The 12,847-nt window shown below is 48.2% G+C and overlaps 1 protein-coding gene across 2 annotated transcripts in view; it reads right to left on the bottom strand.

Moving 5' to 3' along the window:
• LOC119161318 (uncharacterized) overlaps positions 1-12,847 on the bottom strand; it is a 47,077-nt gene that overhangs the window by 16,813 nt on the left and 17,417 nt on the right. The window lies entirely within an intron of this gene.

Below are 12,847 nucleotides of genomic sequence, written 5' to 3'. Positions count from 1 at the left end.
TATATTGTGTAGATTAGTAAAGTCATGACAAATATGGCAATTTTTCTTTGTAATAAGTGATTTATACCACTCAAAGTCAATTCATAATTATTCGACCAAATCACCACTCTCTCTGAATTCGCTTTGAACTTAAATTTACTATTTTCACAAGCCTAGTTATTTATAGTAGCTATCAATGTGCAGAAATTTAGGGGACAAAAAATCAACTTGCAATCAGCAGGGACCAAACCTGCAACCTTCGAATAACGCATCTGATGTTCTACCAACTGAGCTAAATAAAGTGAACGGGAGGACAATCACCGCCACAGCTGAATTGGTAAAGCATCAGACACATTATTCCATGAAGTTTGGCACCTGCTGGAACAAATTCAGCTAATCGTTTACTTCTATTTTTTCAACGTTTTTACACAATTAGTACAAATAATGTCCCTTATACTTTCCTCGTCTCTGAATTAAAATTACCAGCGCAAACACAGAACACGCCCCACAAAAAAAAAAATACACGCACGAGCACTGTTACACTTTCCTTGGCTTGACTGTCTGTTGGCTCTCACTGAGATTTAATCCCCAATAGTAATTATAGCAAACAGTAAACTAGAATGGGCAGTGCTTGAATTATGTGTGCTGCATAATTTGGTACACTGAACAAAAAAGGAAAGAATGAAGGAAGCATCAAAATTTGACTCGGGAAACATAACCATTCCAAAATACAGCGTTAATTTCTTTTTTTTTAATAGATGGCTGTATTTTTGGAGGACTGAGGGTGCAGCAGGTGAATACCGGCAAGAGCTCTGGTATGTGTGCCAGCAGAGGCAACAGAGGTGAGCAGCCGGCACTCATTTGCCGGCAGCAGCAGGAGCAGTGCGACATCACTAATGTCCCATGCTGCCATTGGTATGTGGCTATACAATGGTGCAAGAAACAGGCATAAACTGGTATCCGGGATTCCGATAGCAGCTAGTGAACACCGTTTCTTCTAGTCCATGGCATGAACTCTACAAGCCATAGTTTGTGAAAAACACTTTAAAATCATTATATGCTGCTAGTTCCTGCCTGCTAACAAGGCTGTGTCAACCAATTTCAGCACCCAAGCTTTCATTTGACCTCTAAATCTGAGCGTCAATAGCTTTGTTCAGTATTTTTTTTTACTCTTCACTGCCAAGTGTCACAACATACCGACAAACTTCGAGCAAGCAAGTCACAAAATGCATGCCACCTTCATGCCAGCTGTCAACACTTATGAGAAACATAGCTTTCAGCATGAAAAATTTAGTGCCATCTCGTCTAAGAACCAATTGTTTTATAGCTGACGATAGGGAGCGCGTGTGTGACGAGTGGAGTACATTTTTTAGTACGAGGATTTAGACGTAAAAAGAGGACGAAAATGTGTGTTATGCGTGGCAGCGCTGCTCATGAGGGAGCGGGAAGAGGAAGAAGAAGGAGACAACGAGAACGCTCGAGAAGCCAGGCGGTTCGAGGCAGCTAGACAGCAGAAGAGATCGAGGGTTGCGACGGCTACCGGTCCGTTGCGGCGCCGAACCTCTCACGAGTGGACCCAAAGTGAACCTCGACGACGAGCGACGCTGGGCGACGACGGAAAGAGCATCACCATTGAGACCCGCGAACGAGTTAGTGACTCCAGGGGCAACCAAGCCAGGCAAGCTGAGGCCTAGCTGTGGGGCTAGCCTACTGGTGTTCAGGGCATGGTTGCAAGCACGCATCTGGCCAGCGACGCTACAGCGAAGCAGCCGTCCCAGCGATTGTCGTGATAGCAGCACCATGACTTCAAAGTGACACGACGACACGGACGGACCATCTCATCGACAGCAAAGTGTGAGTGACTCACATGCAGTGTGGTGCTAAATAGCTGCGTGGTGTCAAGGTCACGGGAACCGCGTACTGTAACTGAGGAACTTCAGGGACGATAGCACTGCAAAGGATTTCAAGATCATTTATGTTATTGTAAACCCTTCTTTTATATGTGTGTCTATGTTGGATAAACGTGCTGCCGTTGTTTACGTCGCATCTCTTGTCGTTTGAGCACCTGGGCCCACACGAACCTGTCACATTTGGTGAGCCTTGCCAGGATTGGCTAATTACATCGATAGCCAGCGCTCAAACACAGGATGAGACATGGATAACGACAACGTTCTCAACACTGGAAAAGAGCTAGGGCTGAAGGATGCAGAATTGAGGACATGGGTAGAGCAGGAGCATATACGATTACGCGATGAGCTTGCCAAAGAGCGAAATGCTCTGAAGAAGGAAATAGCATGGAAGCAGCAGTTGATCTAACAGGAACATAAGGCAGCTCGTGAGAAAGCAGAGCAGCAACAAAAGCTACTAGAACAAGAAATGAAGGTTGTCGAACTGAGGCTTCGACTGCAAAAAGTGCCGTTGGTCCGCAGGCTGCACTTAACGTACGACAGCGAATGCATCCGGGGCGTCAAACGTGTGCAGTCCCCACAAGCTTATACCGCCAGTCAATGATGAAAGGGATGACCTAGATGCATATATGCAATACTTTGAACGTGCAGCCATTTGCCAGGAATGGCCCCGAGAAAAGTGGGCGCTTTCGCTAAGTCTATGCATGACGAGGGAAGCATTGACTGTCATTGGACGCATGGACCCGACTGCTGCCTTGGATTACGACACATTAAAGCATGCACTCCAGCAACGGTTTCTGTACACGGCGGATGCGTACCGAGTTAAATTCCGTAATGCGAGACCCGAAGATAGGGAAACCACCAAGCAGTACGCTTCGAGGCTCTTGGGGTACTTCAATCATTGGCTGGAGCTCGCAGAGACAGAGAAAAGCTACAATGGCCTTAGGGAGCTGATGATTGCTGAACAATTTCTCAAGAGCTGTTCCTCCTCATTAAGAGTTTTCATGAAAGAAAGAAACTGCCGAACTATCCAGGAACTCTCCCGAGCAGCTGACAACTTTGCCGAAGCTCAGGCTGTGTTGAACTTTGGCAAGGAGCGGCCTCAGAAGGAAATGATTCAAAGATCCGGTCTAAGAACCGATAAACTAACCCCAATGCGTGTATATTTTTTTGCGACGAATAAAGATTTTTTTATTTATGAAAACGAAGACACCTTTGCAAAATCGGGGACAAAATCGCTGTTTCTTATGCGAGAAGAAGGGGCATAGGGCAGCCGAGTATTGGACGTGCACTAAAGGTGATTATGGAGACCAAAGTCGAACAGGCGAGAAGCTGCGTCCCAACAGGGAGAAGTTCACCACCCGAGGAGAGGACGATAGCGGAGTGTCATGCATGGTTGCAGTAAACCATACACCGGAAGAATCTCCAGGAAATTAACGATTCCTAGTTCTCAAGGATGGAGAGAGGATTCCCACCGTCCGTCAATACCGCAGTCAGCAGGGGCGTTCCACCGCAAGGAATCCAGAATATGCCAGTGGAGGAAGGATTTTTAGACAAGCGGCCGGTTATCGTGCTGCGTGATACTGGCTGCGACACGGACAGGCAATAGTGCCAGAAGAAAGATTAACTGGCACCTATATACTGCTATTATTGCTGGATCGCATGGTGTGCTACCTCCCGGAAGCTGTGATTTCCCTGGACACACCCTTTTTTAGAGGAGAGGTTCGTGCTTTGTGCATGAGAGATTCCCTTTACAATGTGGTCGTTGGGAACCTCCCCGGTGCAGCGCTGCTCGACACTTTGATAGCGGCTCAAAGGAGGGCTGAATGTCCAAGCAGCTGCAGTGAGGTTGAGTGAGGAGGAGGAAAAAACCTTTATTGATGCTGGCTGTGCCAGATAGCCCTTATCCCCACCGGGCTGGTTGACATCCCTAGTCCGGGACGTCATTAGTCGAGGCCGCCACCCGAGCCCGCTGCACTAGAGTTCGCTGTTCCTCTAGTGTGGAGCTATTGAGTAGGGTCGTCTCCCAGTCCTCTTTGGTGGGGTTGGGAAAGGGGGTTAATTTTGGGTTCATTTAGCAGGCCCAGACCATATGGTAAGTGTTGGCCACTTCCCCACAGTACTGGCACTGCCCACTTATTTTAGGGTCATAATATTTTAGTATGGCTGGACAGAGCAGCGTATTTGTCTGTAGGCGCCGCAGGATGCGCTCCTTCGTTTTCGAGAGTCCCTTCGCTGGTGCGGGATACAAGCGGCGTTGCTCAATGTAGTATTCTTTGATTTCTCGAAACCGTGTTAAAGGTGTGAGATGTTCAGGTCTATCAGGGGAACGGGGAGTTTCCCGGGAAGTAAGCACGCGGGCCGCTGCATGTGCAGCCTCATTACCCTGTAGACCCTGATGTCCCGGAGTCCATATAAGACGTTTTGGGGTAGGATCGCGGTTCCTGATGCTGAATTTTAAAAGTTTATTAGCCAATGGAGAGATTTCTCCTGCAAGATAGCTCTCGCAGGCTCTTCGAGAGTCTGTAACTATTTGTTTTGAGTTTGGACGGGATACTGCCAGTGCAATGGCCACCTCCTCCGCCTTACTTGAGCTTGTGGCTTTGAAAGTGAGGCCGTCCACCTGCGTTCCTTGATGTATTACCGCCGCCGTGTAGTATCCCCTAGGTGACGGCCCGGCCACATCGACGTAATAGACCCCATTACGGGAGCCAAGCCGTTGTTCAAGTGCATCAGCGCGCGCTTGCCTTCTACCCTGGTGCGCCTCCCTGGTCATATTGCGGGGAAGCGGGGACACCCAGAGTTTTGTTCTCCAAAGTTCAGTAATACGCTCCGCGTTTGCGATTTCGCAATCGTGCCGGATCAAGAGGCGGTCCAGTAGGCGCCGCCCGGGGGGCGTCTGCGTAAGCTAGTATATTGATTTGTGAGGTGGGCTTCTTGGAGCTCTTGTATAGAGTTAAAGACTCCCAATGCAGAGAGTTTCTGATTTGAAGTGCTGATGGGTAAATCAAGTGCGCGCTTAATTACTTTCCTAAGAATAGCATCGACTCTGTTCTCTTCGTGTTTAGTCATTCGTAAGTACGGTATTGAATACAGAATCCTGCTAGTTACAAAAGCATTGGCGAGCCGAATCGCGTCCCTTCCTCGTAGCCCCCCCACGCTTGTTTGACACTCGGCGGATCATGTGCCCTACCTGTTCTCCAATTTTCCGTAGCTTGTCTAGCGTGGTGCTGTTTTTTGTTCTGTTGTGAATCAGAAGGCCAAGGATTCGTAGTTCTGAAACCTCTCGTATTGTTGATCCTGATACCATCAAGTTCAGGGTCGTCCTATCTTTAATGTTTTCTCTGATATGCAAAAATTCAGATTTGGTTGGAGCGCACTGCAACCCACACTGGGCCGCATAGTCCTCCACAATGGAGGCGGCCTGCTGCAGGCGGTCTTCAATTTCTCCTAAACTGCCCTGATTCGTCCAGATTGTTATATCATCGGCGTATATTGCATGATATATTCCTTCCACTACTGCCAATGCTTGCGGGAGCTTCATCATGGCAATGTTGAATAGCAGCGGAGACAGGACAGCTCCTTGCAAAGTTCCCCGCGTCCCCATTTTGAATGGTCCATGTTCCTTGTTATCTATGCGAATGAACGCCAGTCTTTCAGAGAGGAAGTCTCTGATGTAGGCAAATACTTTCTTACCGCAATGGACACTACTCAAGTTCTTCAGGATGCTTTCATGTTTAACGTTGTCGAATGCGCCTTTATCGTCGAGTGCAAGGATTGCTCTGTCGTTGTGCGTCGAGGGAATGGGTTGGATAATGTCTCGTTTTAGTTGCAAGAGGATATCTTGCGCAGACAGGTGGGGCCTAAAGCCAAACATGGAATCTGCGAAATGCCCCTTGCTCTCGAGGTACGTGGCGAGACGGTCTCTAACCATTGTTTCCATCAATCTGCCGGCACATGAAGTTAATGATATAGGTCTGAGGTTGTCCGTGCTGATTTGCTTGCCTGGTTTGGGGATGAATGTGACAACTGCTGTTTTCCATTCAGTTGGCAGTGGTTGGCCATCCCAGATAGCGTTAATGTATTGCAATAGATGCCGATAAGAATCGTCTGACAGATTTGCTAACAGTTTTACCGTGATCAGGTCTTGGCCCGGGGCAGTGCCCCTGCGCATTTTTTTCAGTGCTGCTTTCAGATCGCACATTTCAAAAGGGGCATTGAGCTGACTGATTTCTCTACCTGTGTATTCATATGCGTTCCTGTTGGGATCCGTGGTGCGACATAGGTATCTAGCACACAAATCATCAGCCAGCTGGGAGTTGGTTCTCTGAAAACTGTGCAGGGCTCGACGGAGCTGCTTTTGCGCTTCTCCTCGGGTTTGGGCGGGGTCCACGAGAGTTCGAAAAAGGCGCCATGCTTTCTTTGTATTCATTTCTTTAGCTACAACATTGCACCGTTCTATCCAGTTGGATTCGTTCAGTTGTGCAGCATATTCATCCGCTTGCTTACTCAACTTGGCTATTCTAAGTTTAAGCTTGCGGTTGAATTTGTTTTTCCGCCAACGTTTAGTTAAGCTTCTGCGGGCGTCCCAAAGGTGGAGCAGGTACTTATCGACGGCGGGGGTGTCTTCCGTTGTCTTTATAGTTTTAAGACACTTGGAATTGGCTGCAAGGAGCTGTTTTGCCCATCCCGTATATCCTCCCGCCCCTGGAACAGAGGGGATCACCTGTGAGCGGAAGGCTGTCCAATCTGTCAGCTTAGCTTGGCTCCATTTTCTACGGCCTACGTTGCCGGAGAGTGTGATTCTGAGGAGACCGTGATCACTGCCGAGCGTTTCTTTTAAGTTTTCCCATGTTGCGTAGGAAATGTTCTTAGTCAGTGATAGATCCGGGCAAGTATCTCAGGTTACAGAATTCCCGATTCTAGTGGGTTTCATTGGATCTGTGAGAAGCGATAGACGAAGAGTGGATATGAGTTCTGCCAATTTCCGTCCTTTGGGGACTTCGCGGGTGTAACCCCAATGATAGCTGGGGGCGTTAAAGTCGCCCAAAATCACTAGTGGGTTCTTATCTGCTTCCTTAATCGCTTTATAAAACATTTCGTTGAAGACACACTGCCTAGATTTCGGAGAACTGTATACAATTAGAATGTACAAGCTAGGATCTCGTCTTTTATTGGGAAGGACTTTGACCATTGTGTATTCATGCGCCTCTGACAGATCAAGGTCTATCTGACAAGCGGTATACTCCTTGTGTACGAGAACACAGGTGGACGCACTTCCCTGAAATGAGTTCTAACCAGGCAATTTCACCCGTAAGCCGGTTTCTTGTAGCGCCAAAACTTCAGGGGTAAAATGTTGATTCTGCAGGAAAAGGTTAAGAGTGGCCCTGTTTTTCCTATCTTTAAACCCCCTGCAGTTCCACTGGAAAATATCGAGTTGCTGTTGTTTGGAGCTTTTATTATTATGTTTAAAATTGCCTGCCATCATGAATTTATTATTGAGGAGGTGTCATTTTCGTCACTGCATCCAGCGTGGGAGCCTGGAGAGGCGTGGGGGACTCAGTTTGGTTGGTTAACGACTGGGCTATGTTGTTCTCGGATTCAGAATTTGCCAGGTTACGATGAACAATTTTGCGTCGGGGTTGTTTTGTTGTCTTAATGCTAGTTTTGAGTTGGTCCAATTGGGGTGTGAGCCAATTTTGAACGGTTTGTAGTACACTGGCTGTGAGAATTGGCAAAATGCTTTGCTTGAGGTCTTGCATAGCGGCTTGAACTGATAGGTTCAGCTGCTGCGGAATAATGTCTTGTACTGTAAGCTTGGTTTGTTCAAGGATCATTTTGCTCTGCTCCTCAAGCTTAGCCTCTAGTTTGCTTAGTCGACCTTCTATGTCGTTCGAAGCACCTACTACAGTTTTAGACACACTAGTGTTACCCGATACGTCTGACTGAGTGTCCTGCTCATCGTCCGAGCAGTCGGAGGTGTGCATAGCCACCGGTTCCGACGGTGGTGGAGGAGTAGCAGCCTGCGACGCCTTCAGCGCTCGATTTTCGCGTTCCAGAGTTTCAATGCGTTTTTTCATGGCTTCCAATTGTTTTAAAATTTCAGAATTGGAGAGGGAGGCAGTGGTGGTGGTGAGAGACTGAGAGGAGACCCCTACCCAATTGCTCACCTGTTTGGGCGGGTTTGCCAGTGACGGGAAATCCTCGGCGCCGAAGGTAGGCGGCCTCGACTTCCGTCCGGCTGGGGCTTTGATCGGCTTGGGCTTGTTATGCATGGGCTTCGCTTTTTCGTCAGTCCTGAGAGAGGCTGAGGGCTCTTCTTGCTTGTTTTTTAGTCCATGTTGCCGCTGTGTTAGAGCGGGCTTCCATGCCTTCCGGAATTTTCCGACGCACTGCGCTGAGCCGGTGAAATGGTTTTCACCGCATATAAGGCACTCGGGTTGACAGTCGTGCTTCGCTGGGCCCTCCGGAGTGAGTTACACCTTCGCACCACAGTGAATGCGCCGCTGATTGTCCGGATTGGGGCACGCATCCGGTCTGTGGCCCACCGTTCCACACCGGTAACATGCTGGAACAGTTTTCTTGTAGTAGCGCACTGGCACGTTTTCAGAGCAGTAGTGAATGAATCTTGGAACGCAGCGTTTTTTGAAGGTCACCACTGCAACGTTGGATGTTCAGAGTTTTTGCACATACAAATTTCGCCATCGATCCACTCGAGCTTGCGTCAAAGGGATTCCGAAGTTTCATTGTCTGCGACGGTGACGACACCCTTGCAGGTTTCTCCGGCTGATTTCAAATGTCCTTGAAATGGTACCTGGCGGTCCCCGATCGTCAGCATGATGTCCCCGATGAGCTTCTAGGCCAGGTTTTCCGTTTTCACACCTACAACAACGATGTTTTGGTCCCACACCGGCCACACGGAGATACCAGCGTTCGTGGTGCTGCCGGTGAAGCGTTGCACAGCTGTGCCAATCCCGCCTGGGCCGAACGCAGCGTGCAGATCCATGGTTATTTTTGGTTTAAGCACAATAACCAACTCGTCCGACCGGATTCGAGGCGTGTGTGTTGGCTTCCACATCGCCAGCTGTCGCGGGGACTCAACACAAGCTGCGGGTGTTGATCCTGTTTTGCGAGCCTGTGGCTGGGCGGCGGCCGTCGAGCCTCGGGGCTTCATTTTAGCGAGCTTCTCTTGCATTTGGCGAACCATGATCTGAAGATATTCGTCTTCACCTGGTATGGGGTCTTCCCGTGTTTCTGCCACCTCGATGTCAACCCACTGCATCGTGCTGGGGTCGTAGCCTGTCTTCGTGGACGCTGCCATGGCTGGGGAGCCCGGGCGTAAGCCTCGTCGGCATTTGGCTTAGCCGGCCTCGGGTGTCGCGTGGTGTTGAACCAGTCGTAGATTGGCGGAAAATGGGCCTACCTGGATTAAATAGGTATCCAGAGGTTCCTGATGGCTTCGCCGAAATGCTGAACCCGGTTTCTGGTGGATATTTGCCAAAAGTCCACAACATTCGTCGATTTCCGACGGAGCCGACGTGACATGCGTCTCACGCGAGCGCTGAAACCGAGGTTGAGTGAGTGACACCCACGATGTCTGCAACACGTCGTGGTAGACAACACAAGGTACCCGTAATGAACCGATCACTGCATATGAACCCGAATCGAGGGAGAGGAGTACAGCTGCGGTAAATGGTGATAAGCGGACGAAGTGTGCGAAAAGGAACCGAAAGTCCTCCCCATGTGAAACTCGACGGCTATCACCCACGCCATGGCTTGAAGCGCGACAGGAATCGCCGCTATCTGGCTGGACCTCGACACCAAGAGGAGATGAGGCGACAGCACCTCCGTACACGTCGCTGAAGGTACCGCCGCATCGGCGAAGGTGGCAGCACTACAACAGGGGTCCACATAACGTGGTCAGCTGTGTTTGCTACAGGCAGGAGTCCCCGTCGCATCGCTTCCATGACTTGGACAAACCCAGCATACTAACGTATCGGTCTCCGGCACTTCAACCATCACGTTCGCATGGTCGCCGACAATGTTACCGGGCCAAAGTGTTCAAGCGACGAAACAGACTTCTACTGATGTTGATAAGCTGGTGCTTGTCACAACTCAGGGAAGACCAGGAGAAAGCCACCGCATGCATCGAGTGTTGTGCATTCTGCGTGTGTGCATGTGTTCTCGCGTCAGAGCCGGCAGGGTGTGCGTGCCTCCAGGCGAGCTGCCATGGTGCGCTGGACCGTGAGCCCACGGACCCTAATTGTGCTGTGCCAGACATACGGGAAGTGCTGTGCATGTGCGCGGTGGTCATGTATGTAAATATTCTTTGTGTGCCGCTGTGTCGCGTCTACGGGAATCGTATCCACGGACAACGTTCTGAAAGCAAGGGGAGTGTGACGAGTGGAGTACATTTCTTTAGTACAACGAGGATTCAGACATGAAAAGAGGATGAAAATATGTGTGATGAGTGGCAGCATTGCTCATGAGGGAGCGGGAAGAGGAAGAAGAAGGAGACGACGAGAACGCTCGAGAAGCCAGGGGTGTTGAGGCAGTCGGACAGTAGAAGAGATTGAGGGTTGCCACGGCTACCGGTCCGTTGCCGCGCTGAACCTTTCACGAGTGGACCTAAGGCGAACCTGGACGACGAGCGACGCTGGGCGACAACGAAAAGAGCATCCCCATCGAGACCCGCGAACGAGTTGTTGACTCCAGGGGCAACCAAGCCAGGCCAGCTGAGGCGTAGCTGCGGTACTGGCCTACCGGTGTTCCAGGCGTGGTTGCAAGCACGCGTCTGGTCAGTGACGCTACAGCGAAGCGGCCGTCCTAGCGATTGTCGTGATAACAGCACCACGACCTTAAGGTGAAACAACAACACGTCCGACCATCTCATCGACAGTGACGTACGTGAGAGTGGCTCACATGCAGTGTGGTGCTAAATAGCTGCGCGGTGTCTGAATTGCGGGAACCACGTACTGAGGAACTGTCAGGACGATAGCGCTGCAAAAGATTTTAAGATCATTTATGTTATTGTAAACCCTTCTTATATATGTGTGTCTATGTCGGATAAACATGCTGCCGTTGTTTACGTCGCATCTCTTGTCGTTTGAGCACCTGTGCCCACACGAACCTGTCACAGCATGCTACAGCTCTCACGTCTTCGTTCTTTCTTGCCTGAGTGACGAAGTTCTATCTGCAATTTTTTTGTTTATTTGGTGTGCACGCACCAAAGAGGTGGCACATGACATATACACAGTTCTGAAGGACTTTTTTTGTTGTTGTTGCAACGTCCTCGCTTCTGTAGCATAGGGAGAATCTGTGACATAATGCATTAATGTTACATTTAGATAATTCAACTGCTGAATCAATTAGTGGTTGTCATATAAATCTGGAAAATAAAAATTTTTATTTAGTTTGGCAGTTTTATAATTCAGGCATTAAACAGTTAATACACATTTTTACATTAGCATTCTGGGAGATGGCCACATCTTCAGAGACCCAGCTACAGCCATGAGTCCAGGGCAGCTGCATCTATCGAAATCCAGCTCCGTCCCGGCCACCAGCATCCAGACATAGTTATATCCTCCATTATTTCTCGAACACAGCATCCCTTTTATGGTCATCCCCCACAAGATGTACATATGTTTTTACTATTTCTCTATACCTTGATGATGTCACCCCCTCCACACGCACACACATTCGGTAATGCCATTCACTGGACCCTTTTGAAAGAATAAATAAAATTACCAGCGTAGATACAGTAAGTGATATGCATGTGAATATATATGTGGCATTTCTTTTATAAATGAGCGAAATAGATTAACTGGAACTGAGAAAAACACACATTTCTGCACTGACCATATGGTCAGGCCTGCTCAATTTTCGCCAGTATGTTCCCCACCTTCAAATACTTCAAATCTATATTGTGGCTAAAATTTACATAGCTCAATATCAGCAGTATTCAGGAGTAAAGCTTGTATTTGGCTCATAGATTGGAACATTTCATTTAGGCTTGAATTCGCCCATAAAATAAATCTAAAACATTTTCAATGTAGAGTATAGCAACATTTTGCGATAAAATTAACATCGTTCTTGTGCTTGCATAGGCGCCGTGCCTTGTCGCACGGGTGTAATGACGGTTACTAAACTTAAAAAGCGAGTGGTCCTTATTGGGAAACAGTACTGTCAGCCATGTTTCCTTGTTCTTGACATCTTTTGAAGGCCACTGCTCGTCCCCTTTTTATGAGCTCGCTTAATGCCATGCTAATTTTGATCACTTGTTCTTCGCAAAGGAATAGATCAGTGCCCAATATCTTTATTTCATGTCTTTTATTTCAACTTTTCCGTGTTGGAGTGAAAGGAGGACACGATACTGTAGTGCTAAAATTGTAAATGAAGACTAGAAGGCACAAAGAAGTGGCAAAGTCGGCCTCTTACTCTGTATATTCGTTTTATTCTAGAGCATTATGTCCTTCGGTAAGTACCAACTCACCTTAGAAAAACTAAGTAATTGCGGAATGTACACACAATAGCAAAGCAAATAGGACACAAATAAAACAGAATGGATCGGACCACGTTGGTCATTTCAGTCACGATTTTTTGACACAGGGCTAGTTTAATGAATGTCGCTCAGTTTGATTAAAATTAAAGTACCTATTTTGCTTAATTTTTATTACAAACTACGTTTTGGAGTGCACATCACAATCGGGAATTGCACCATTTTTATCCCGACTACATTAGAAATTGAAGCTACTAAGGTGCACTTTAAGCTCCCGTGATACTTAACCCAGTTTCAGTTACTGCATTTGGCTCTCTATGGAAAAAAAATGCCACATCTGGTGACAGATCACAGCCTGAAGAGTGTAGCAAAGTAGTAGTTACTATTTGCCACTGCTGAACCAAGAGGGCATAGAAACAAATACAGGGCCATTTCATGACATGCTCGCAGCTCAATATTGCCT

The sequence above is a fragment of the Rhipicephalus microplus genome, chromosome X, assembly GCF_043290135.1.
Source record: "Rhipicephalus microplus isolate Deutch F79 chromosome X, USDA_Rmic, whole genome shotgun sequence".
NCBI classification, from domain to species: Eukaryota; Metazoa; Arthropoda; class Arachnida; order Ixodida; family Ixodidae; genus Rhipicephalus; species Rhipicephalus microplus.
The sequence above is the reverse complement of the archived record's forward strand: the minus strand, read 5'-3'. Positions and strand labels throughout refer to the sequence as shown.